The sequence below is a fragment of the Prionailurus viverrinus genome, chromosome A2 (assembly GCF_022837055.1).
Source record: "Prionailurus viverrinus isolate Anna chromosome A2, UM_Priviv_1.0, whole genome shotgun sequence".
Taxonomy (NCBI): Eukaryota; Metazoa; Chordata; class Mammalia; order Carnivora; family Felidae; genus Prionailurus; species Prionailurus viverrinus.
Genome location: NC_062562.1, coordinates 38,052,194 through 38,079,987, shown reverse-complemented (window position 1 = coordinate 38,079,987; position 27,794 = coordinate 38,052,194). Strand labels below are relative to the sequence as shown.

Genomic DNA, 27,794 nt, shown 5'->3' with positions numbered 1-27,794 from the left:
TTCATGCACATGTGTGGCACCCAGGACTTTTGTGTGAGCTGTTTTAAATAACAGTGGTTAGGGAAGAGGGGGACTAGGAGGAGTAGGGGTTTTCAAAGAAACACTATGATTTTCTCCCTTGGAAAGGATTCTTCCTTAAAATGATTAACTGTGTTTGATTCTGGAATTGCAGCATGCCAGGCACGGGGAGGCAGAATTTCATAACAGATAGCTTGTCTCAGACGGAGGGCTCTTTTCACCACTGTGGCATTGCACAATCCTTTTCTTTCTTTTTTATTGTGGTTAAAATATACATATCATGAAATTGACCAATTTAGCCAACTGCATGATAATTTTAACTCTTATTTCAAAGCACTATGGGCAAGGGAAAGAAAAAAAAATCTTTCTTATTTGACCATTTTTAATTTGGGGGCTTAAACACCACTATCCCAAAAAGAAGTTGGCCTTTGTTTACTTGAAATCAGAAGCTAGTCGTCATGGTATAAACCTCCTTTCTTGGACACTTGGCTTGTTTTTTCGTCCTTGTAGAATCCTCGGCGCCCCCTGACACGTCCTTAGTGACACCCATCTCTGGGGGCACACAGGTAACCTGGAGGGTCTTTGGAGCAGAAAACCCTTGGAGGAATAATGTTTGCCTTGGCAGAGCTGTCTGCCCTGGGTTCACAAGTTGCGGCGAACACTTCCTTTGCATTTCCTTCTTGCAGAGAGTGCAGGTTGCACGTTGCCCCGAGATAGGGAGAGTTCTCATTACTCCCATTTGCGGCCCTTGGAATCGCCCTGAAGGAGCACGTGTTTCATCCGTCCGGGTGATTTTTTTTTTTTTTTCCAAAGTCCCTTGGCTCGGCGACCTGGAAGGAGGAGGTGTTGAATTACAGCAGGTACCGGCTGAGGGCCGCCCAGACGCCAGGAGAAGGCGACGTGGTGTTTGCTGGGATGCCGTCTTACTGCTGATAGGAAAGCGCGAGCCAGTTTACAGTAGCTCTGACTCCACTGTTACCTTTCTGCAGTCCTCTCCAGCTGCTCCCAGCCCTTCGGATGCCTTCGCCGTGCACACAGTTTGTTCTTGGGTGTGAAAGCAAACAGTATTTGAGTTGGCAGCGGCCTCTCGTTCAGTAGACTTTGCTGCCTCGGCAAGAAACCACAGCAGGAGCTGCTGCTGCTAAAGGTTTCCACCGGCAGGATGGCCTTTTCCCACATTTCCTTGGTTTAAGGAAACAGATTTCTGAACTTTTTTTTTTTTTTAAAGACAAAATGCCAACATTTAACAGCTGGAGTTCGTATATAATTTATGGTTTTCACTTTGTGTTCTTGTGGATGTATAAAAATGAAAAATCCGCAACTATTGTTAAACGATGCAAGTTTTTGCAAAAAGAGTGATTAAAAATAGACCCTCTGTTATGAGGAATTCAAGAAAGTCATTGTTACCCAAACAGGTACTCTCAATTATTCTATCTTTAATGGTTTTTAATTGTTATAATTTACTCATATTCTATTACATCTCTCCGAGGAGATGTTTCTGAAAGCTCTTTGTTTTTCCTTTGAGGAACAAGTAGGAGTTTGTTCGTTTGAACCTCTTCTGCTTTAAAAAAAAAATGTATTTTTAAAAATTTTTTTTACACATCTGCATGTTAATCCTCACTCCAGGTAACCCTTCTTGTCACAGGATCTGTCTGGAGAATCTTAACTCTAAGAGCAGAAGGTTCTTAGACCTGCTGCCCGTCAAGGTGACAGTCTTTGTGATGGAAGTTATCCAAGCCTTTGTTACACCACAGAACCTACCTCTTGGGCAGGCTTCACTTTTCCTGTTTCCTTCGGGAGGGAAGTTTATCTCCACACCTTACACAGTTAGCATATATATTCCTCATTGGCTGGAGGCCTGGGCTGAATTGGTAACTTATCAGAATCAGGAAAGACTGCAGCCAACCAATAAAAAGTGACTGAATACCACTTCAAGATGGGACGAAAATACAAAAACCCTACCTGTCGGTACACAGACTCGTGGGGTTTTTGTTGGCCTTGTCATTTCTTTTTCCACTGAGAGAGATAAAGATTCTGAGAACCTTTATTAACATCCCCCCCCCCCACCCCGCAAAGCCGCACTCTTAATGAAAAGGTGGCACTACCTTTGCTGTTTTCTCGATTTCTCAGAAAATAAAATAGGAAGTGAAAAGGCCATCCTCCTTGGCACAGTGTGTTGCTCTAAAGATCATTCGATCTACATGTTAGATTCAGGGTCAGCACATGAGCCGTGATGAATAACCAGGGACAAAATTTTTCTTTTCTTTTCAAGGATAGTGGCCGTTAATCATTTTTATCTGCCCGCCTTGTAGACTTGATTAGATTTATGACGTACGCCGCATGTTTATGGCATTTTTATTATATGTTGTTAATTTGTTGTAACTGCCACTGCATTTTTTTCTTCTTCCTTTTTCTCCCCGGAGGACTCTTGAAAGCAACCAAGTGTCAATTGTTACCTCGTGCTTTGGGAAACTTTATTTAATTTTTAATTTTGATAAAAGGCGTAATAGCCTCTTGGATGAAAAGCAACTAAAGGCCACCGGTCACAAGGCGTATCTCGCTTCGCGCACACCAAACATTTCCAGTTGTGCTCTGTGCGTACCTGTGTGTTTTGTTGCTGTTGCAGTGGTGTTGTGCCCTCGGACTGGTTGAGAGAGTGCACGTCGATAAATCATGTCACCTGAAACCTAGAAGGGAGAGAGGTGCTGAACATGCATTCAGCTGTGATTTTCTTTATCACTGGAAAGTCATATGTGTAGTTTTCAAATCACTGCTAGGTAAGACAATTGCATGTTTAACATTTAAGCTGCTTTAAGAGTCAGGCAGTTGAATGATGCATTTTAGAACAACACACTCTTTTTTAGCTTACTAGCTCTCAGAATGGATATGGAATCTGTTAAATATAGAGGCAATTCTTTAAATAAGGCCGACAGTTAAAATTGGGAAGCAGGAGAATTAGATTGGAAATGATTTACGATGAGTCTACAGGACATTCAAAAAATAAAGTTAGAAAAGGAAATCCACTGGCTGTATTGGCTACATGACAGCAAAAGATTTTTACTTTTCATCCCTTTTGAATTGGCTGGGTATATAGGCAATGCATAGAAACAGACTTCCAGGCGGAAAAATTGACAGAATTTTTTTTTTTTTTGTTAGTGTATGTTCTGGCATTGGTTTGGTATTGGCATTATAAGCCTCTGACTATAACCCAGTGAGTTTCTTGTTTTGACAGTTACAAACTTTTTCAATAACAGAGAACCACCCATTCTCTTAAGAGCATTAGACGTGGAAGTAAATGGAAGCCGAACTGAACAGCAGCTTTGTTTTTGTCATGCAGCGGGAACATATGGGTCCTTAATAAGTACCATTGGAAGATGACATGGGTGTGGCTATTGAGCTGATAATGTGTAATAATCACAGATGCGTATGCCACTTTCAAGAATTGGTATACATTTGTTCACACTCCACCCTAAGGAGTTGATGTATATTCCGTGGAATGAACAATATGAATTCAAAGAGGCAGATCATAGGCAATACTAACTCATTTAGGTATGAGGTGGTTTCTCTGACAGCCAGAACTTGTTCTGACAATGGATGACTGAAGCCTCTAAAATGCTTATTTGTCATGGGCATAGAAAAGGAGTATAATATTAGATATTTTAGATACAAAGTCCTTGGTTGTTGCAGTTGTATCGATAGGAACTTAACCAAGACAGAGAGATAACGTTTGCGAACTGGGAGGTGGTTAAGTTAAGAAGCCCGTGTTTGGTTTTAGCGTCGGTGGAGATGTGCGGTGCCCTGTGGTGCGCAGGGGGATGAGTTTTGCATTGCTTCCCTCTACCGCCTTATGGAACGGATAGTTCAGGGTGTGTTTAAAACTGCTGTAGGCAATTTTGAGAAAACCGAAGTTCATACTTCGTCCTTAGGAATGAGGTATGAAAACATGTGAGATATTTCTTTACCCCCTTGGAGGATTTAAGCTACAGCTTCCGGAAGAGGTAAACTTGAGGTAGTTGGGTTAGGAGAAAAGATGTGGTTTTCTGGTTCATGGGAACAGAATGAATAAGCAACAGAGACCAAAAGAGCTTGATACTTGAGGAGAACAACGAATAATTCATCTCGGTTGGGAGATGGAGTTCATAGGAGGGAAGAGAGAAAATGAGTTGGAAAGGGAGCTGACTTACTACCGTGGAGAATTGCAAATTCAGGTTCACCACCAAGGGATTTCCTTGGTAGTATCAATTAATATTAATATTAATAATAGCAGATAACATTTGCTATGGGCATGGGAACAAGCCTGGTGATTTATAGTTCATTAAGCTTTACTTCTTATACAAATCCAAGGAAGGGGGTACTATTATTATCCATAGATTACTATACAGATAAGGAAATGGAGTCTTAGAAAGGGTATGCGATTTTACCACAAGCACAGAGTAGTGAAATGGAGCCCTGATTTCACATTGGCTCTGTGACTCCAGGACCAGCCTTTTGAAGATTCTGACTACACAGCCCTTGGGCATGACTAGGGTTTTTATGAGCACAGATCTCTCTTGGTCAGGGCTGGGCTCCGGGATAGTTCATGTGTCACTGTTTTATAGAATATAGTGGGGAGCCCAAATTAGAGGAAATTGTGATGTTTCTGAAGAGCCAAAATCCTAGTCTTCAGCCGGGTAGTTGAAAAGATTGGAAAGGTGATGATGGGCGGTGGGGGTGTATATAAAAACCTGTGAAGTTTCATCGACTAGATTCAGTGTGAAGGTGATGGATGATTGAGAAAATCAGGTTGGTGTTCCCAGCCCTTGTACCCAAAAGAGGAGAGGGACAGGCTGGGAAGAGATGAGTTGGGGTTTAGATGGCATGTTAGGTGCAAGAGTTAATTTCAGGCAGAATCTTTCTGGAAGATGATGAAACACACATTCCACATAACCTTGGGAAGGTAGTTCGGCTGGAGATGTGGATTGGAAGCCAAGGGAGTATGTATATATGTGTATATACATACATACATATATGTGTGTGTGTATATATATATATACACATATATATACATACATATATGTGTATACACATACATACATATATATACACATACATACATACATATATATATATGTATATATATAGAGAGAGAGAGAGGCAGGGGGGATTGGTACATTTAGTGAGGGGGGTGAAGAAAGACTGGCTGGAGAAGGAGATCAGGAAATAAATAAGCTTTATGAGATAAAGAAAAATCTTTCTGCACATTGGAGATGACAGATTTGTAGGCCACGCTTCAGACACATACCTATACATATTCATATTTGTATACATATTCATGTACATATTTATATATGTATTCCCATATACATTCATATGTATCACTGTGTATTTGTATATGTATCATGAGCATGCTCTGTTCCCTTAAGCACACATATGTATACTTGGGAGGCTTTCCCACCTCCGTTAGCAAGTGTGGGAGCGGCTAGGTATCAGTCTGTCCCATGAGTGGCCGACTCAAGAGGATTCTGCTCCTCGGTGCTGCAACTTGAGGGCGGTAGAGGAGAGATGGAGTTTCCTTCTAGAGTGTGCGAGGTTCAGCCCAACACATAGAATTTTATACACCCCCCAAATGCATTCCAACACAGAAGCCTGGCTGCTTTAAATGCTATAGTAAATGCTAAATGATCTATAATAGGATTTTACAGAATTCAGCAAGATTACCATTATGTTGTGAAATATGGGCTAAGAGTGTGGTCAATAAATGTGTTAACTTTTCATTTGGGGTGATATTTTTCTCCTTTGAAAATCCATTCATCTGCTGAAATGCATATGGGAAGCTCATTGCTTTCATCGCCTTTGCCAGTGATTGTAGTTAAGAATTTTTTTTTGACTTCCCTTCCCTGTACCTCTTGTTAATTACTAATAAGCTTAACAGTTGAGACTTCTGGGTCTTTATTTTTTTTTTTTTCAACACCCAAAGAAATGTTATTGCTGAAGACTTTTTGGTATTATTGATTGGACAAGGACATTGTGCCCCCCCCCTTTTCATGTAGCCACAAAGTGATTTCCTTTAAGGGTTCTACAAAATGTCACCCCGGCAAAACTTGCCCTCCCACGTTAGTGGACTTGAGTTTCTATTTCTTGTCTTGATTCCTTAGGTTGGACATTTACAAAAGGGTTAGAAAGGTTTGTAACACCTTGAGAAGCTTCACTGCCCCCCACTTCGCATACTGCCGGTATTGGCCCTCGTTTTAAGAAAATAGATTTAACAAAATCCTGCAGGTCGTGACACCAGTGTCGACTTTGGGATGTGGTTCATGCGTCTCCTGGGAGTCTGTAGTTGGCCATGTTACTGAAGACCTTGTCATCATCGCTTGAGAAGTCATTCATCAACGGAGGTCACCCTGACTTTTGAGACTCTAGTAAAATTGGCTTGAACCTTTATCTCATTCCCCCTGGGAATTCCAATGAGGATTCCTGGAGACTTCATTTTTGTGACTGGTTTTGGTTAAACAACTCTTGATATTCTCCCTTCTCTCTGCTATTCTCTTTTCTCCTCTCAGAGTTGGAAGTTAGCTCCTGCCCATAATTTCCTTCCACAGAGCTCACAGACGCCATTGGAGTCGAGAAAGTTCCAGAAGTTTGCATCAGAGACATTTAGAGTTAAATGTTTAACAGCACTATTCTTTCTCTTTTTTTTTAAGTTGATTTATTTTGAGAGAGATTGTGGGGGTGGGGGGGAAGGGCTGAGAGAGAGGTAGAGAGAGAGAATCCCAAACAGACTCTGAACTGTCAGCACAGAGCCCCTCGTGAGGCTTGAACTCATGAGCTGTGAGATCATGGCCTGAGGTGAAACCAAGAGCCAAATGCTGAACTGACTTAGCCACCAGGCACCCCCATGGTGCTATTCTTAAAACCTGTATTTGCCCATGCGAAGTTTGTCCTTGGATAGCCTTTTCCATAGACCATGACCTCCAAATGCCTAATTTGTCACTTCTGTACTCTTTTCCCTCTTGTTTCTTTACTTCTTGCCTGTCTGCTGTTACCTGCACATATTTCTTAAAGACAACAGTTTAACTTTCTCTTTCTGTTCAGCATGTCCTTCCAAGCTGTTTCCTAGAGACCTTGTCTTCCAAATTTCAAGCAGCATATCAAGAAGGAATCACTCACTAGGGAAATGATCACCTTTCCCCTAGCTCTTGCATACCCACGACTTCTTCGCATGGGGCAAAAATTAAGACAGCTTTGCAGACATGTTAGGGTTTCATTCCAATTTTGGACCTGCCCATCAAACTCCATTCCTTTCAACTTCTCCCCTTAAGTCAGCCAAATAGGTTGTGTCTGGATTTACACAGAGGACTGCTAAGTGCAAGCCCTAAACACTGGTATTTTTTCACTGAAACTCATTTTCTTCTGCAAGGCCAACAATCTCTCTTCTCTGCATCCTGGGTCAAAAACCCCAAATCTCAGCCTTACAAACTCACTAGCTTGTAGGAATGGTTAACAGCATTTTATGTGTTGTTTTGTTTTTTTTTTTTGTTTTTTTTTTTTTTTAGTGATCTAATCTTGCTTGTAAAGTTTACCACTTCCTAAGCCTAGCGTAAAGCGGGTCTTCTATGGTAATGAATTCTCTCCCTTCTCAGGAAATTAAGGATGTTAATGGTTAAGTAAATGCTTAAGTAGTGCTTTTTGATGCAGAGCTAGCTGAAAGCATTTGCAGTGAGGGAGCCACCTGGAGCCCTCTCATCTCCTCCTGTCGCTTTTACCATAATAGTGTCAGCCAGCATGGCCATCTTATAATTAGAGGAGGGACGTCAGGCAGTTTCCCGATGTTGTTATCTTTTACAGTTTTCCCGGTGACATGCGTGACCTGGAGTTACAAACGCAATGAAAAATACCCGTCAAGCATGAAATGAACACTTATTGGTTACTTTGCATGTTTTGATACCCCATGTAAATGTATAAAATCTACTCATCACCAGAATAGTGGTTCCCGATTCCTAGGGTCCCAGAATCCCAGGGTTTGGGAAAATATAATCCTTGATGATTTCAAGATTTAAGTTAGGATGAATTTGGTTGTAACCAACGGCAACCTCTGGTGAGGTAGGCTTAAACAGTGTCCCTGGCAAGTCCTCGGTAGGTAGACTGGCAGGAGACTTGATCCAGGTCTCTCTCCTGTTTTCCACGGTGTTGGCCTATCAGACTGGCCTTATTTGCACTTGTTAGATGGTTCTTGGCAATGGCTGGGTTATACATCTCCTTGAACATGCCAAGGAGGAGAGAGAAATACAGGGAATCTTTTCTTAAAATTTTCAGAAAAATTAATGAACTCTAATTGGAGTGCTTTCCAGCATCTTATACCCTCCCGAGGGCCAGGGAAGTAGAAGATGTTAATTGGCATATCCTAGGTGACATTTTTTTCACCACCGGAACCAAGGTGGAGTCCACCTCACCAGAATAGCATGACCCCCCAACTATCCATTGGGCCCATTTGGGAGCGGTTTGGAGGAAAGGAGTGTGGGTAGACAGTTTCAAATGTACATTTCATTGAGCTGTTTTTTAGGTTTCAAAAGGCCTAAAGTTAATTCAGTCGTTGGTATGAGATAAGACTTCTGGGGTTAACCAAACTGTCAAGTGTTTTGGCTTTCGGCCATAAATATGTCAATCTGTGAACTCTGATTGGCAATTTGGTAGATCCTCTGTATTGAATTAATTAATATGTCACAAATAAGTATGAAAACTTAGTGTCTGTGTGGGTGGGAGTGCTTGGAATTTAATAAAAGTAGTTCATCGTGGTTTTAAAAAATCAGGAACCTGTTGTCTCAGCCTTCTGAGTCAATAGCAGATAAAACTCATTGTAATTCACCTAAGAAGTGATGACCAGCTGAAATGCTGTGCAGATGTGGAAAGAAAAAATGACATTTGGGCGGTTGAAATCACCTTATTTCCAAAGTTTAAAATTCAGCATTTCAAGTCCCTTTTTTTTTTCTTTTTTACAGATATGGTTTAGTTTTAAGTTTTACCAGCTTGTTTTAAAAACATTAATCATATGGAAAGAAAAAGATGATGAATTTTTAACACTGCCACGATAGTATCTATGACTCAACAACAGAAATTGTTGTTCGTGGAACCACCACAATACAATTGTCTTGGGGAAGAAGTTTTAGTTGAAAGGCTGCAGGAGAGAGCCATATGCAAGACTAGTGAGAGGCGAACATGGTAATGGGAGATTGTTTTACCAAAAGACATTTTTCCCAAGACTACACTGAAACTGTTGAGGAAACCTTATTGTTAAAGAATAGACACTGTGCATATCAAACACTGAAGAGTGTGAGTGTTGTCAGTAGTAATGCGAACTTATTCTGAGATGCAGGAGGTCTCTCATATGCAGTGCACTTTGGCAACATTTCCCTCAAAGTGGAGGAAGGTAAGGGAATCTTAAGTCATACTGGGTACATTATCAGTGCAAAGAGATACTTGCTCTGAAGCATTTGTCCTAGACTCATGCTGAGCCTCTTGGACGTTTGCTCTGGTTTTACCTGACTTACACAGCTTTGGTTGTTTTGGACTCACAGCCGCCCCAGTGGCCAAGCTAGGAAATCTTGGCCAGTGGATAAGGGTCTTGTGGACGTAAAATAATAACCCGCTGCTCCCCGTGATGAGGCTGGCCAACCTGATGTTCTTGGGTAGCCTGCCTGACCTTCTGTCCACTAGGGGTCCACCCTTCAGGCTCCTCTGTGACCTTAGAAGACAGACTGTTGTATCTGGATATCTTATTTACGTAGCCTTTAGTTTTATATCCCAGCCTCCCCTGCCTGCCCCCATCTCCTTGGTTGGTTATTTTTCAAACTTTGCCATTCTCGGGTATTCCTCACGTTTTCCTGCTTTTGACCTACATTCCACGTATCCCTATCCTTTATTCGCTTTTATTTCCCTTGAAGTCCCCTTGCTCGTGAGAATGCCTATTTAAAAAGGAAATTTTACATTATCCCTTAAAAGAAAAAAAAAATAGTATCAGTTACCAGAGCCTGATGGTAACCTAAAATAAATACTACGAAGGCCAGAATGATGGTGTACCCAAGAGTTGGCAAAATGTTTCTCCAAAGGGCCAGTTAGTATATGTATCTGGGTCCACACATCATATGGTTTCTGGTACACCTCACCTCCTGCATTGTAATTCCAAATCAGCAAGAAACAAGACGTAAATAAATGGGCGTGGTTGTGTCCCAGTAAAACTGTGGATGTTCGTGTAATTTTTTCATGTGATATACTACTCTTTGCTATTTTCTCCGAATCATTTAAAAATATAAAATATGTCCTTATCACATGGGCTTCATAAAAATCAGGAGCAGGCCAGGTTTGTCTGTCGACCATAATTTGCTGACCCCTGATACAAACTACTCTTGTGTTCTCTTGCCTACTTCTGCCTAAGGTATTGGGCCAGAGAGGTTCTTTGTTTGTTAAAAATGTACGTTAGTGTGTATAAGGTGTCACTTTGTCCTTGACATCATGAGAAGGGGTCAAAGGAAATTGGAAAGAGAACTTCCAAGTATGCAGTTTGGTGTGATTTGTTACCATGTCCATAGTACGTAAGATCATTGGAGTGGTTTAAGTCTAGAACTTTGAGAACCTTTGCCTTTGTTGATTTGTTTTACCCACTTCTTTTTTTTATAATTTTTTAAATGTTTATTTCTGAGAGAGAGAGAGGCAAGGGGGGGAAACACAGAATCCGAAGCAGGCTACAGGCTCTGAGCTGTCAGCCCAGAGCCTGACACGGGGCTTGAACCTATGAACCACGAGATCGTGACCTGAAGTCAGATGTCTAACCGACTAAGGCACCCAGGTGCCCATCTACCCACTTCTTCTAATCCTCACACAGATGATATGAAGGTAGAAATACAAAGAGCACACGAATGGAAAGGTAGAGAAGGGGAACGTTTTCAACATAACACTTTGAAATAGCCAAGATCAGTGATGGGAGAGGAAGGGGTGACAAAATGGCCGTTATTGATAAAGGAGCACAAACTGAAAAATCTCCTGAGACCAGAAGTTGACAGAAATTGGAATATTTGGCCAGTCAGGCCATTACCGTCTCTCATTTTTTCTGTAGTGTCACAGTGTGTGATACTGTGTATTTCCCATCCCTAACCCTGTGCAAGCTTCTTTGGTATTTGTGTCATATCATTCTCTTCTGGAAGTTTCTAACGTTAGTATTCCTTCTCCGCTGGCAAGAAGAACAAGGGAAGTTCGTGGCCCAGGATAGTGTCTCTTTATCCAACCACTTTCCATCCTTTTGTGGTGATTCACTCCGTGTTCAACCTCCAATACAGGCTTTTTTTTTGGGGGGGGGGTTGTGTAGGTGGGGGGTTCTTGACTACATTTTATGTACAGTTTGGATAGGAATTCTTGAGTTATTTCTTGACAAAATTCTTCATCAGAAAACCAGGACCAGGGGCGCCTGGGTGGCTCAGTCGGTTAAGTGTCCGACTTCGGCTCGGGTCATGATCTCACGGTCCGTGAGTTCGAGCCCCGCGTCGGGCTCTGTGCTGACCGCTCAGAGCCTGGAGCCTGTTTCAGATTCTGTGTCTCCCTCTCTCTCTCTGATCCTTCCCTGTTCATGCTCTGTCTCTCTCTGTCTCAAAAATAAATAAACGTTAAAAAAAAAAAATTAAAAAAAAAAACAAACCAGGACCAGTGTGGCTTCATCTTCTAACTTGAAATAGAGATCTGCAGGATGCAAGAATTTCATTGTTAACAATATTTGGTTCTGAGGAAGCGTTTCTATGGAGCATTCATAAGGTAACAATTATTACTATAACCTAAAAAGTAATCAGTCTTCATGTTACCAGCGCAAAAAAAAAAAAAGACTTTTAATTCAAAACAAGTTTCTTAAAACAAAGTTGTTTTTTCAGGTTGCTTTACTTTCCAGTATCAACATGAACCAAGAAATCTTACACCAGGAGTATTAGCTGATATGTTCTAAAGCATGGTAGTATAGTTGTTAAGTAATTACCCAAGTTGGGGAGAGGGATCTGGCTTCAAATTCTGGCAAAGCTACTTAGTAACTTTGTGACCTTGGGAAAGTTACTTAATCTTTGTAAGCCTTAGTATTCACATTTGAAGATGGAAGTAAAAAAAAAAAAAAATAACCACCTACCTCACCGTAGTATCCTAGTTTGTCAGATGCTTTGGGGTTAAATGGGATTTTGCAAAAATAGTTCTGAGCACAGTGCATGGCATATAAAAAGTAATGTTCCCTTTATGTGGAATTTATTTACCTAATTAAACAAAATATTTCAAATTACTGTCATTTTGCTGGATGCCCAAGACAGAGTTAAATAGAAGGGGACATTTAACTCTGGGAGGCAACAGTGGTATATCACCTTGTCACCTTTCTGCATTTTAGATGTCTCGGTTTAAAATAATTTTCTCTTCTCTAGAAAGAAAGGATGCGTGGTGTTCACATAAGATCAGAATTTGGGGGGCTTTGCATCAGTGCATGTCTTAAAGTTGCTTAAACCCAGGAAACATTGACTCACACGTTTTAACACTTTAACATCAATTCAGTTGCACCTGCTTACCCGTTTGCCATTTTGTTTTTATTCTATAGTTTTTATTAATTTTAAGAATAAAAAAGAACCTAATTTGCACATCATTTACTTGTATGTTTCTGTCGATAACAGATGAATAAATAGGACACTTATCCTTATCTTTCCTTCTTTCTCTATCACTTTTTTTCTATTCCTTGCATTAGCTGCTACATCTGGAGAATGTGTGTGACCTGTAGAAGTTATCCTCCAGCCACATGGTTCTTGGGTTGGTTCTAGGAGATGAGGGAGGAGATGCAATAGCACAGTGCAATGCTATTGAAGGGTCAAGTGGAAAAGGTTAAAAGAAAGTTAAGCCGAGAACTCATTTATATGAAGTTGAGTGTTGAAAATGGTGGTACTGTTTTTCTGGGGCCTTCTTTTAGGGGAGAACAAATTCTGAGTGTAATTGAGTATGTAAGCTCAGTGTGTTCATAGGTTCACAATTTCTGGGTTGGTATTTTTACCAAATGGCTAAACCAGAATTTGGAACCAGGTTTGTTTTTCCCCAACTTGGGTGATTACTTACCAACTTGAACTACCATTGTTTTGGAGCATAGTAACCAGTGTGCCTGGTCATTTTAAGGCACAAATTTTAAGACACGAGTCACAACTGTTACCTTCTAAGGCAGAAATACTCAAATATTCAAATATTCTCCATGTATCGACATAGTGGGACCAAGAGCCACATTTATCCAGTTCTAAGGAGAACCACTTGTTAGTATAGTCCCTGGCTTTTGGGGATGCAGCCATATTAGTTAGCTGCTCCTGGCCTTAGTTTACTCGTAATCTCTGTGAGGATCCCGTGGTAGTCTCAATGTGAAATAGTTTTGTAACGTTTTGTAATATTACACAGCCCGTCAGATGCTATCCGATGTCATCTTTGAAATAAGTGCTTCATCTTCCGTCAGTTCACCCAGTGAGTAAGAGCGCTATGGACTTTTCTTTTATTCTCTGGATGGTTCGCGCAGCATTTGAGAATTGGAAATTTTAGTGTGTACTCAGAGAATCTGGCATGTTCACTGTCCCCAGTTCATGCCCCTCCCTTTCCCCCATCCCTACCACCATCAGATTCAGCATCCTTTCAAACTAGGAGAATAAAACAAGAAAAAAAGGGCTCATTTTTAAGAGTTATTACTTTAATATGACCATGTACTATGAGTTCTCTGGCAGCTTTTACAAAATCCTCTTTCCTGTTAGGACCTTCTAGCCTTGTTTTTATCAATAGCTAGTACAAGCGATTTCTTCGTCCTGGTCTTTCTAATGACAATATTATTTCCACGTGTGAAATCAGAGTGTTTTAGTTGGAGAAATGATTTAATTTCCTCACCACGTTTCAGTCTAGAATGTCTCCTTGTACTTTTTATTCTTTACTTGGGGATACATCCAAGTTCTCAGATATTAGGACCTAAATTTACTACGATAAGCCGAGAATTTACTGGAAGATGTCTTTTTAGCACTTCTTTCTAGATTTTTATGTCTCCCAAGTTCAGATATGCTATACAAAAATGTGAAAGCAAATCCCAAAACAAGTGTATATGTCACTAAATGACACTGAGATCATATACCATTTTTTGCCCATATCACACTGTTTAGTCTGTCTGCATTCCAGCTGTTTCTTTACTCAGGCCACCTTGTTGTGTCTTCCTCCAAATTTATCTGAGTAGAAGAATTAAGAGGGGAAAAAAACCACAACAACCCTTGGGATCTCCTCCTTGGAGCAAACTGGGCGCACCCCTGACCGGTTCCCCACTTTTGCTATCCCACCCTACGTAGATATCTGTGAGCTTTGTGCCTTCTCCCCCCCCCCCCCCCCCCCCCCCCCAGCGCCGTGACTATATTCAGAGGGAACTGCTTTTCCTCTGATCTGGTCACTGATGGATTCTTTTCCTCTCTTATGGCAGGTCTGGTTTAGTTTTGGGGATATGGTTTAGTTTTAGTTTAGTTCTGGTCTGGTTTAGCCACTCAATGTGGCTAGAATTTTTCGAAAGCCGATTAGCAAGGAGGGAAATCCTGCTTCAAGTGAAGGACCAAGTAGCCCTCTTATTCAACCTGGTAGCCTTTGGTCTGAAGATGACTGGTAGGCATGGGCAAAAACCAGAATAAAAGCATACGAAGCCAACTTTGATACCACTCTCTCTCTGATCAAGGAGTACCAGAGAAGTTACATCAATTTTATTTGCCCTTGGCAAGGAGATGATGGTACTTTCAAGTTGTGGTAATGGAGAACAGCCCCATCGCTTGATTGTGCAATCATAACGTTGCAGCTCTTCTTCTCCTTGGCTGTAGTTTTAGGGTTCAGATAGTCCTTGAGCTCATTTTCTGACAGGTTTTACGGAATGAGAACGCTAAATCAATACTTTCAAAAGAGAGTCTTATCTTAATAGCGTATGTACAAAAATACTTCTGTGTTTTAGTGGAAGTTACTCCGTTATAACCCTTTATGGATGCTCCCTGCTGAGAAAGCGTTCTGGAAATGGATGTCAACCAAGGGAGATTCATTCATTCCATACGTTTTCTAATTTCAAAAAATGTACACCATCAATATTTTTTCTTAATTGAACAGTTTGTTGAACAGACGGGTGCTTTAATTATGGTGGTCTAAATTTACACACATTGCAGTGGTATTTTGCTACATTAATTACCTTACTTGTCAAGAGTAACAGGTAATTACTACATCAACTCACCCTCCTGCAGTACATGGAAACATAACTTTATTTGAACAGATACAATAAACCAGGGTAGAGCCACCCTGCTCCTTAGCTTCCCACAAAGGATGGCTGTTCCCACGTGTTTGTTTCATTATGAGCCAGGTGGAGGTGAGCTCCCCGTTTCTTTGTCCGTGCAAGAGGCAAGCCCAGAAACATTCATGGACGCCAAGCGCGTGTGGACTGGAAGGAGCCTTTGAAATAATTGAATGCATCAGACTTCTCCTTATGGGTTTCAGAGAGAGGGAGTGACTTTTCTAAGACCACACAATAAGTGAATTAGTGTCAGAACCAGAATTGGCACCGACTTCACCCCACCAGGCTGCTACAAAGTTTAGCGCATTTTAATGATTTTTTTAAAAATAATTCTAGAAAAATCGTTCGGTATGGTACACTTTGAATATTCATTCACTGCATCTCCCTTGTTTGAACTTCTAACCAGTGCTTTGGCTGCGTCAGGAAGAGTATTTATCCTGTGTTCTGTGGAACTGCCAGGTACAACTCCTGTCATTCGATTTCCTCTCTAGTGTACTCGTATCAGCTTTTATGACAAGTTGTGTTAAAATTCTACTTTAACATGTTGTTGTTTTTTGTTTTTGTTTTTTTTTTTGTAAAGGCGTGAACGTTTTTGAGCATATAGGATGCCCCCAGCAAAATTATGCAGCGTTCCCTCTTCTGGTTGCCATGGCGTAGAAAGAAAGGATTTTGTTAGCTTTTAGGTGTGGCGTGGAATATACACAATGACATAATAGAGGCGGACTCACTTAAAAGGCTTTGTCCCCTTTTTAGTCAAACACCTGTGACAAAATTACGAACTGTGGTTAACATATACTACTTACAAGTGGTTTTTCAGAGTCATCCAGGGTGGAGGAGCTCAGCTTGCAAAAAAAAAAAAAAAAGTTTACTACTCTGCTGCCCTTGCACCTGCAGCAGGAGTGAGGTGACTTTAAAGAGAAGTTCAAGACGTCGAGGGTTAGGGATACAACTTGCAGAAATTCTGTGAAAATGGCTGGTAGGAGACGGTGGGCGTCTTGAGGTGGTTTGGGCTGTACGAGGATCTCCTGTACCCTGCCCCCTCCTCATTTCCTGATGCCTGAAATGCCGGCCTAGAGGCTTTTTTCCTGTAACTTCAGTCTGTCTTGTGCATTTCGAATCCCTTTGGGCTCTGCAGCTCATTATATCATAGCTGAGAGTTACTGGGTTTTACTTTCTCCTTAGTTTTTTTTTTTTTTTTTCTTTTTGAATGAAGGATAGTATAGGCTAATTTGATTTAGTCATTCAGGCATCCGGCAGCCTCCCTTGAGTGCCTACTGTGTGACAGTCATTGGTGAGGGATATGGGTACCTAGTGAGAAGGGACACATGCAGTTTCCCTTCAAGTAGAGGGAGGCAGGGGAGGCAAATCGTGAAAGGAAGGACCCGTATATTTCCACATAATGAAAATACACAAAGGAAATTTTATACAGCTCATACCTTGGGGGAAGGCTGTTTCATTCAGTCAGGAAAAGCATCAGACATAAGATGTAAGGGTTGAGAATGATCTCTGTATATAAAGAGTTGGAGGAAGAACTGTCCACTTACGAGGAATGATGGGACCAAGCCCCAGGGTTGGGAATGAGGGCATGGTATAGGAGAGGAAGACCAGCGTGGCTAGCCGGGGGCTGGTGAGGATGGAGCTGGGCGGCTGTGGGTAGAGAGCAGGAGAGGCCGGAGATGTAATCAGCGTCCTGAGGAGCATGCGTAAGGGCTGAGTCGTCTTCTTAGACTGATGCAAAGCCCTGCAAGTTAGCCGTTTCTGAGTCAGATGTCAGAATGAGCCACATGGATGCCCGCTGGAGAACAGATTGCAGAGCTTCAAGTATTTCCTGGGGAACAGACTTCCCTGGGAGAGAGGATGAAGTCCTCGTCCCCTGAGGTTGGTCAAGGAGCCCTGGAAAAGGCCACACTGGAGACAGACTCCACTCCACTGGTCCTGGCCTTTAGTGAATTAGGAACTCTGGGGCTAGAGTCCAGCAGTCCTGTTTTAACAAGCCTTCGGGTGATTCTGATGACGACTCGAGCCTTCATCAGGGGTTGGGGAGCCCCTTGGTAAGGGTATTAGTGCCATAAAGGACTTTCCACTTCTCCATACTCACTGTTGACTTTCTCCGGAAGACAGGACCCAGTAAAGAGGTACAGCCAAGTGGTCACCCAGTGCAAAGAAAAACACGTCCCCTTTGACCGTATTCTAGTGCTCTGTCCTAGTCGGTTTCTGGAGCTAAATAATCAATAAAACCCACTTTGTTTTTCTGAGGGTTAACTACGGTATTTATAAAGGAGGAGGTGGTTGGATTTTTAAGAGGTACTGCTGTGGTCTGTGAACTGAGTTGCCTCGTTTCTCTTGTTCCAATTTTCTCAGATCATTTAGAAAAGCAATTTCAGTGTGGATAACCCCTCTCCTTTCTCCCTGTCAGTGGTAGAAAAACAAGTGTTTTGTATTAAGTTACACCGTTGAGACACCTAGCAAAGGGTAATAATATTCTTTTTATTTCTGAATTACTCAATAATATATTTGGCCTTGTTTTTGTTTTGGAAGTCCTCTTTCTCCCAGGTTATGTTTTTAAAATCATTGTAGAAACAGAAGATTATTCTGGGGCCCAGTGTTTGTGCTTGCTCACATCTACTCTGACCAAGAGTTCCATTCGATTCTCCGATGGAAGATTCTCCTCATCCTCCACCCAGCCTCGGCTACGTGGCTCAGTCCTCCTCCCCTTCAGTATCTTCAGCTTATAGATAATTTATGCTCTGAAGCCTTTTCTGACCTCTTGGGCATAGGGCCCATTTTTTCTTAGGTTATTCCCATGCATTTGTGTTGGTTTCCCAGTAGACTGTGGGCCTCATGAAGGCAGAGATGTTCGTGGTGTCCCTTCCAACCTATGTCAGCTACAGACTCAGGGTTTGGCCCACGGTTGGGTTCTGGAAACCTAGATCTCAAGTGAATGCTTTCTCTCTTCATTGATACTGATCTGTGGCTCCATTTATCAGCAACAGAGTTTTGGAAGACGTAGTGGTGGGTCTTTCCTAAAAGAAGGATACACAGAATAATAAGGCATGGTACCACGGATCTGGATGGGGGGAGTGGAGACAAACCCCAAACGAAGTGTTTATTTAAGGTAAATCCTAATGAAAGCTGCTACAAGGTGTAACTGTACTAGACAGGATGTGGGGTGCCTGTAGCTTCTGTGACTAACAGCGCACACATTTTGGAAACTTAACATGATAAAGGTATATGTGGGGCTCTTTTCACATCAGTGTGTGTCTGCTCAGCCTCCCCCATTCTGTACTTGCTGCAAGGAATGTGGGGTCCCCGTAGTTTTGGGGGGACAGGAACTGTATTTGTCATGCTTGTAAGTGATGTGCCTTGTTTCTACTCACATCTGAGTGACCAGGAATCAGTCATGTGGCCTCAACCTAAATGCCAGGGAAATTGGGCAATGTAATCCGCCTTTGTCCCCAGGAAGAAGAAAATGAAATGGAATTAGTTATCATGTGATAGTCCCAAACAACATGTTACTTTGGTTTTAGCCACTGGGCTTTGATCAAAAAGAAGCATAGCACCTTCTGTTTTTGTAGCCTGCTCATCAATAAATACCCTTGTTCTCCCAGAGATCAGGAAGAGTGATAGCCCTCAGAGGCATGTCACGAGGAGAATATCTTTCATTTAAATCCCAACCAAGAGCCCATCATCCTCTGGGATTGGGCAGGGAGATTTGTTGATGAGCCAAGGCTGTAGCATGCTTTCCCTGCGCCATCCAATGAAATATTCTATCCCAAGTGGTAAATCAGTCTGACGATACACAGATTGGCTTTTGAATAACAGGCCCCGTTTATGCTCTGCAAGTGGCTTTTTCTGTTCTCCTACTGGAGGTGGCAGGTTTGGAGAAAAGAGTTCACCCGTGGTGAGGACCACCTGAGCCCTCCCCACTTGCCATTGGTATTGGCTGGCAGAGCACCTATGCACCGAGAGTTAGGTTTTAAGGAGAAAACTAAAGTTGCTTTTGAAGACTTTGCTTTTGTGTGTGTGTACTGATCTCGGTTTATTTTTGCCCAGAAGGTGATAGGGGAAATTTTTCATGATACATTAAGTGATGAAAATATGTACTTAAGTATTTACTTTGTGATGCCCTATTTTTTAAGTAAAGATATATTTCTTCTCGTATTGTCTTGCTGACCATGGTGGTTCTCAGGAAAGAAGCTGAAATCTTTATAGTCATCTGTCTCCCTTCTTGCTCTCCTTCCAACTCAGGGAGAAGCTTGGCTGGGCCAGTGGAGAGGTCTTCAGCAGCCAGATTATGAGGGCATTATAAAGGTCAAGGGAAGGGTTTTGATCTTTACTCTCAGAGTACTGGGGAGACAGTGAAAGTATGCAAGCAGGGAGTTTGTGTAGGGTGGATATGCTTGCGTGTGTGTGTGCGTGTGTGTATCTTCCTGTCTGAGAGATAGATGGATGGAGAGAGAGAAAACAGTAAAGGATGATCCCATTTGCTGTGTGTTTTTTGGCTGTTGGGAGAAGAGCCTCCACAGGAGAGTGAGTGTGAACACAGCATGGTGCCCTTCTCCCCGCTGACGTGAGGGAGAGGTCTCCCTTTTTCTGCCCAGAAGTTACTTGTCAATCAGGAGCCTACTGTCCCAGCTGCAAAGCAGGCAGTGCATTTGGGGTAAATATTTATGAAATGCCAGGCTTGGTGATCAAGATGTATTTTGCATTTAATGAGCAAATGACTCGGAATTGTTTTAAGTTATTAAAAGACAAGTTGTCGTGTGTCATCATGGCAAAAGGAGAGGGGAGAGAGTGTCATTATGTAGCAGGCAGTTTACTGACAGCTGTGATCCACAAGCAGTCAACTTCTTTAAACAAAATTATTTACATATTTTTAAGGGCTCAAGTATAAAAATTTAATTTACTCGTGTAATCCCATCGGAAGGACTTAAGTAAGACCATTCAGTTGATTCAAGGAATCTGAATTGAGTGCGTAAGGGGCTATAAACCCTATGTTTGGGACATGAGAGATAACACAAATCTCTGCTCTCAAGATACTTCTGGTCTGAAAAAAAGCCAATCAGAAGCCACTGATAAATGAGTATAAATGTAAAACAGATGTTTCTTTTTGAAGTTCAGAGAACTTTTTCAGATTCGTTTATAACCGATATTTTCGATATTGCTTGTTTTTGAATACCAAACATACAAAAATTCTGAAGAAAAAATCTCACCTAGTCCCATTTCCTCCAGGGCACAACTGTTAGTTTTACTGTTTTTTCTTGTTTCGTTATTGACACCTACTTTTATATAGTGGTACAGTTTTTCTATCTTGCTTGTTTCATATCACATTACAGCAAGCGTTTGCACACATTTCCCTGTTTCCACTATCATTTTTAGTGACTCTAAAATGTTCTTTGTCAGACTGGTCTATCATTTATTGGCTTTTGTTCTGTTGTTACTGACATTTTAGGTAAAACAGATTCATAAAATTTGTCCATTTATGTCTAAAGCCACCTTGCACACTTCAGTCTTACAATAAAACATTAATGGGGAACTGAGATTTTTAAAAAAAGCGTGTCTCTGTGAGTGTCTCTGAACTCTGTCATCCAAAAAAACCCCAAAAAACAAACAAACAAACAAAAAAACAAAAACAAAGGCTGAACTAAAACCTTGTTACAACCTTACATTCTTAAGAGAATAATAAGGCAATACATTTGATACATTATCTCTGTTTTTTGTTTTTTGTTTTTTGTTTTTTAACATTGGACACGTAGCTCCTATTCTGAAACTGGTTAACAAGGTACATCCTGTAAAAGCAGGAAAAGTGTTGGATTCTAATTTGGGAAGACTTCGTGCCTAATTTGGAAACTTTAGAGGTGTCATTTCTTGCTCCTAGCACTCATTCCCCTAGTGACCTTTTCAGTCTACATATTATTTATTTTGCTTTCTTTTACTATTGTTAAGAAGTCCTTAATATAAGGTCACTCTAAGGTGGCTGTTGTCTGCATTACCTTAAAGCAGAGACTTGACTGAGCCGGTTGGGTGGAACCGTCAGCTTTTTCTTCTTGTCACAGAAGTACTTGGATTTTGTTTAAAAGGCATGGGATGCCTGTAAGAGCCTTGTACGGGCAGTGAGCCCTTTGACAGGTGTACGACTTAGAGGGAAGAATGAACCACAGGGTTAGAACTCACATGGAGACTGAGCACGGCCATCCACCTATCCCTTGAAACTTCGGCAAAGGAAGGCGATCAGATGCTGTGGGTGAAAATGCCAACCAAAGACTATTTCCCATTATTTTATGTAGAAGAAATCATAACGTTAGGTGTCGGTGTGCAAACTCCCTCCCCCACCAATCAATTTTCTAAAACAGGAGATGGCAGAATACAGCTCTCAGGACCAGTACCTGTTTTTGCAAATACGGTTTTATCAGAACACAATACCTATTTGTGTTGCTTACTGTGGTTACTTTCTTATTACAAGGACTTTGTTGAGTAGTTGCAATAGAGAACTTCTAGCAACTTAGTCTAAAGTATTCACGCTCTGGCCCTTTACAGAAAAAGTTTGTCAATCCTTATTCTAAAATATGACGAAAGCATAGCAAATGCCATATCTATCTATCTATCTATCTATCTATCTATCTATCTACCTATCTATCTATTTATCTCTACTATCACATTAAAAATATAAAAATATGTAAAACATTGATTACTAAACAATGTGATCTCAGCATAACAGTATGTACATATGTTTTAAATATGGCTTTTTCTTTTCACCAAGAACATCTGAGACGCATCCCCTTTGTTGCTCCCTTTTCAAAACCTCTACAGAAGTTTCTGACATAATACCAATTATATTGTAACTTGACACTTCCCCTCACACATTTCATTAAAAATGTTCTATTTAATTTTGGAGAATGTCATAGAACTTTTTCTTTTATAAGCAAGAGCTAAAAATGTTTGCTTTAGAAATAAGTATTTTCCATAAAATTTAGATATTAAAAGTCAAGAGGCATTCAATTAGGAAAATGTCAACTGGGTATACATTTGCACTGTTTGCTTGTATTTCACTTCTTAGAGGCTTGGTATTCGCATCTATAAAATGGGATCAGACCTCCTGACAGGGCTGTGAGATTAAGAAGGAAAGCTACGTACACCTGATGCATTTTCTATTCATAGCTTAATTAGAGGAGCAAATAATCACAGCAAAAGTTTGGAATTTTTCCAGATTTACCATGCTTCTGTTTAGGTTTAGTGGCCTGGAGATTCAAGTATGATTTGGGAGCCAGGGAGAAATTAGAAAGCTCTATTTATTCAGGTTAAGAGATGCCGGTAGTTACAACAAACATTCCTGAATCTCAGAGCCTTAACTTGGTGCAGTTTTATTTCTTAAGCAGCTCAGGCTGGTGCTGGCTGGTGAGGGACAGGGGTGGTGGCTCTCGATTGTGTTTCTGGGCCCTTGGCAAATTCCATCCACTGACCCCACCATCTGCAGGAACTGGGAGTTCTCCACTGGAGCTCTGGGTGCACAGTTAAGGGAGGAGGGAGGACATTAGTGATGTTCAGGAAACTTCAGGGTCAGAATGAAAGTAACATACCCACTTTGATCTGTTTCACCAGAACTTAGTCACAAGGCCCCACCTAACAGCAAAGGAAGCTGGGAAATACATCCCTCCTCTGCATCCAGGAAGAAGAAACGAATTGATTGGCATCTAGCTGGTCTGTGCCACACACTGGCCATACCTTTTTAGGTTATTATGGAGGATGAATACTTACCGTATTTAAACTGCACAGATACCAATAATCTGAGAATCTGTTAACAGGTCAGGTACCCCTGGAAATAGCATCATTTGGAGACAGTAGTGCCCATGAGAGAGTGAATCTGTATACTGTTTTAAAAACATGTTTAAAACTTAGCCTGGAATCTGAATCTGCTTCTCACATGTTAGGTGTGATTTATGTATTTTGACTTTTTAAAATCACAGATCTATTGTAAGTTTAGAAATACGTACTTCTTCAATTTTTGCACTCAATGACATTTTCATTCCCAAAGAGATCTATGTGGACTCCTAGTTATTTTGCTGTTCTATAAAACCAGAAGTCATACATAGTATTGAGTAGAATTCCTTATCAAGATGCCAGAGAGAACATTTGTTGAAATACTACCACTGTTACTTAATTCAAAGTGTACATCTTCCAATGAGCCACATCAGGAGTGTTTTCAGTTTTTCAATACCTCTAGTAGATAGAAGCATACCTTTTTTTAAAGTTACTCATTTTAAATTATGATTGTATGAATATTTCAGGAATATAATAACCATAAAATGAAGGACAACATTTATCATACCCAAATAGAAATTTAATGTAAAGTAGAAAGAACTTGATTCCAAGGTTTAGTAGCCTAGAAATAGGATGTATAAGAGGATGTTGAAGAACACTTCTGAAAAAACCCTCAGTAGGTACGGTTTCCCAATAGATTTAAAACAAACAAACAAACAAACAAACAAACAAAAACGAGGGTTGCATTTAGTGATGTTTGTAAAGATCACATTTGAGGTAGTTTCACCAAAGATCAAACCTTTCTAATGTTGAAAAAGCACATATAAGCTAATAAACTTTTTGGTCATTCCATGGAAAAACAACTTCCAAAAAAATGTACTCAGTGTCATAAATTTAGTGAAATTTATTTCAGATCGAAGTTGCTCTTGACCATATTGCAATCCAGTGGCTTCGGTCAAAAGTCAAGATTGTACCTGGACGTATGTGGTTAAAAACACTCCTTTTAGCTTCCCTGGTACTCCTGGCCTTTCCTAGTACCTGTCACTTTGTCGTTGGCGACATTCGAGGCAGAAAACAACTCGAGTCGACAAGGATAGTTTTCCAGTCAGCTATTCCTTTTTCTCCAGTGCTTCTTTGTTGTATTGGAGTTCACATTTACTATTCATGAAACCCATTTTATCAGTGACCATATCAGACAAATGGAAGCTAAGCGCTGGTTAGTATGTTGAAAATAAACACGAGGGTTCTCATTAATGTCCCTGTCTGAATAATTAGTTGAGCATCGTGTACTGAGCAGCAGCGAAGGCGAGCTGCTTCTCACTGGAGCGACAGGCTGACAGCCATGTCTTGGAGTGTGGTCATTAGTGTGCCCCACCATCTATGTCATGTTACTGTGTCAAATTAGTTAGTGTCCCCTTAGGAGAGAAGCCGGACCCACAAATTATCTGCCTCCATCCCTGGAAACGGTGTTTGCGAAACCTGCGATCGAGTGTGAGCAAATTATTAACACGGCTCATAAATTAACTAGTTTACAGGCTTATAACATTTTACAAGTAGATAATAAAGGGTAGAAAAGTTTTCCAGTTGCTTTGCCCTGATGTTAGGGCTGTGATCTGCCGACTTTTCCTTGAGGAGCCCACGGCTGATAGGTTTTTTTAAAAAGGGGAGCAAACACATGGAGTGTCAGAACAAATGTTTGGGAAATGTAGGCTTTAAAAGGAAGCAAGTGTAAACCCCCTGAAAACAATATAATTAACTTCGTTATCTCATTGCTCTGATAAGTCGATGACAATGGCTCTCTTTCTTGTGGTGGCAGTTGCTCATTAATGAGTTCACCAATTAAGTTTGAACGATTACAGCCTTTGCCAACTGAAATCATCTTTAAAAATATTTTTGATGCGTTCTTACCCTGCACTTAAGCTGCCTCGTTGAAGAGCGAGGTTGCTAACGCAGCATGTTCAATTCATCGAAGAAGGAAGATGCTTAAGCCGTGATACATTTGGCAAACGGTTTACACTCACGTAGGCAGTGCATACCTAGGACACGTCACGTGGACCCCTCTGGCCTGAGTTCATCTCTTACCAAGAAGAGGCGCTCACTGAGAACACCAGCCCTTAACCCTCTTCCGAGCTCTGGTAGACAGACAGCCCACATAGTTTCCGGAGCTACGACATGACTATTCAAATCACGAGAACTTCATACACCTCCTTTTCAGTTTCAACTTCTCTGATGAGACTTAGAAGACGTGTCGCTCGTGGATTTTTGTCTGAGTTGGCTGTTGGGAGAGAACGGCACACGTGCACACGGCGGATCTCAGGCTTTCTACTCATTCTGGAGTTCCGGTCCCCCGTGTTACGGTGGCTCCTGTCACCTTGAGGGCTGCATAGGTGACATTATCGTCCCCAGGATCTATGCAGAAAAGGCCTGGCGTGCAGAACCTTGCTACCGGCTGCTATTCATAAAATCTCTCTGAAACTGCTTGAGGATGAGTTGACTTATCTGTCAGCAATTTCAGCTTACTTGGAATTGGACTCGGTCAATGTTCTACTCATAACCTCACCAAGCCGTGCAAGCTCACAGCCTCCACCCGTGTGCACATACACAGGCTGGCTGTTGCCATGAGGAGGCCGTGTCACGGCCTCCCTGTTGTGCATTTGAAATGCAGCTGGAAAAAGAGCCGTGAGCTGCGGCAAGTAAGGTTTGGTGTTTGGCTGCCAGGCGAGATAGCTTGTCCTTTTTTTTGTTTTTTCTTAAACAGGGTGCTTGTGTGCATGTGTGCCCACATATATTTATTTCCACTTGTCGTTTCTGCTTAGATGCATTGGGAGAGACTGAAAGACTCAAACCCAAGGCAGAATCCACATTTGGACTCAGGGATCCACCTGGCCCTTATTTCTCAGGATAGGTTAACGCGCTCATTATGAGAATTTATCCTAAACAATAAAAGAGGACAGGCGTTAAAGGAACCCTTCCTTGTAAGTAAATGTCAGTGCCTTCACAGGTGACAGTTTCCCCAGCTGCATACCATCTTGCTTCCTTCTCCTGTGTTCTCTGATACTGAATTCAGCGTATGAGCAAATGAAACGCCGATTCTGTAAGGGGAAAGGTAAAATAGACGCTTAGATACGTGATCGCATATTGGATGTTAAAGTTGCGTGTCCGCAAGGAATACCCGAGGCTCCTTTGAATGCCTTGCTTTTGAAGCATCACAATCGGGGCATCTGGGTGGCTCAGTAGGTTCGGCGTCAGATTTCAGCTCAGGTCATGACCTCACTGTTCGCGAGTTCAAGCCCCGCGTAGGTCTCTGTGCTGACAGCTCGGAGCCTGGAGCCTGCTTCGGATTCTGTGTCTCCCTCTCTCTGTGCCCCTCCCCCGCTCATGCTCTGTCCCTCCCTCCCTCTCTCAAAAATAAATACACATTAAAAAAAAATTGGGACTCCTCAGTTAAACCTCTCCTCTTCTCTCTGCTTTCAGTGTCCCTCCGTGTGTTGCAGTCCTGTGGCATTATGCCTGCCTCCAACCAGTGACCCCCCCAGCTTTTTATGGCTGTGAGACTCGTTAGAAGCTCAGGGTAAGTGGCAAACATTACTACTGTTGCATCCCGCTTGAGAATTGGGGTCCATCTTTGCAGGCGGCCCCGTAGAACATGTGGTAATTTCTCAGATGGTAATGGAATGAGTCATTATTAAGCCGGAATTCTACAGCCAGCAATAATAAGTTTGTTGTCCTCCAGGCTAGCTTTCTGGCTTACAAGAGTAGGATCTGTAACCTGGATCATATTCGTGGAAAGGTGATCGGATACAGGGAGTGCAGATTTTGTCTCTAAAACAGCCAGATGATAAGCATTGGCAGCCTCGTGGGCCACACAGTCGCTGTTGCAACTTTGTGGTCAACTCTCCCGATGTGCCATCCCAATCATCCATGCACAATATGTAAACAAATGGGTTTGACTGGTTCAGTGAAACTGTTTCCAGAAACAGCCACTGGGCCATATTTGGCCCAAAGGCCGTAGTTTGCTGACCCCTCACCTAAGCATCAAAAAAGGTAAAGAGGATACCTCCCTGGGTAGCGGTTCCTCTGATCTCGAGCAAACCATTTATCAAGAAGAAACGAGAATAATAATAATAAAAAAAAATACCTGCCCTTCCTACCACACAGGGTGTAGTTTTAAGGATGAAACAAAATATAATGTATATGAAAGCACTTTGAAAATTTCGAAACTCCTTACAAGTATAATGGATGGCTCTCTACAGTCATTCTGGTTCACGTAGTGGAGTCTGCCTTCTTCACCCTTTTAATCATATTGGGCTTTCATGAGCTAAATGAGTGTGGGGGAAAGCTCTTTTATTTTCTAAGTAATGTGGTTTTTCTGTACGTTCCTTCCCCTCTGCAGCTGATGGACAAGCTGTTGAAATGTCTCTTGAGTATCAAATATGGATGAAGGGATCTATGGGTAGATTATGGCAGGCTAAAGATCAAATGCCAATGAACAACGATTAAATTTCTTTTAATCATCAGATTCTGAAAGTGGTTTAAGATCTTCCACCTTTAATAAGGTCCTTAATAAACAATAATGCTTTGGATGTCTCCAGCTATGTTTGAATTTCACAAGTGTTGCATGTCACAACATAGAGACTGGTTCGGCAAATATGCTTCCTGGACTCGTGGTTGTAATTAAGAGGGAAAGTCATACTTAAACAGCTTGGTGAAT

The 27,794-nt window shown here is 41.5% G+C and overlaps 1 protein-coding gene across 6 annotated transcripts in view; it reads left to right on the top strand.

Annotated features, from left to right (window-relative positions):
- FOXP1 (forkhead box P1) overlaps positions 1-27,794 on the top strand; it is a 597,515-nt gene that overhangs the window by 185,634 nt on the left and 384,087 nt on the right. For all 6 annotated transcript variants that reach the window (XM_047851112.1, XM_047851110.1, XM_047851111.1 and 3 more), the window contains one exon: positions 26,558-26,654. The gene's annotated coding sequence lies outside the window, so the exon portion shown is untranslated. The remainder of the gene's footprint in view (positions 1-26,557; positions 26,655-27,794) is intronic.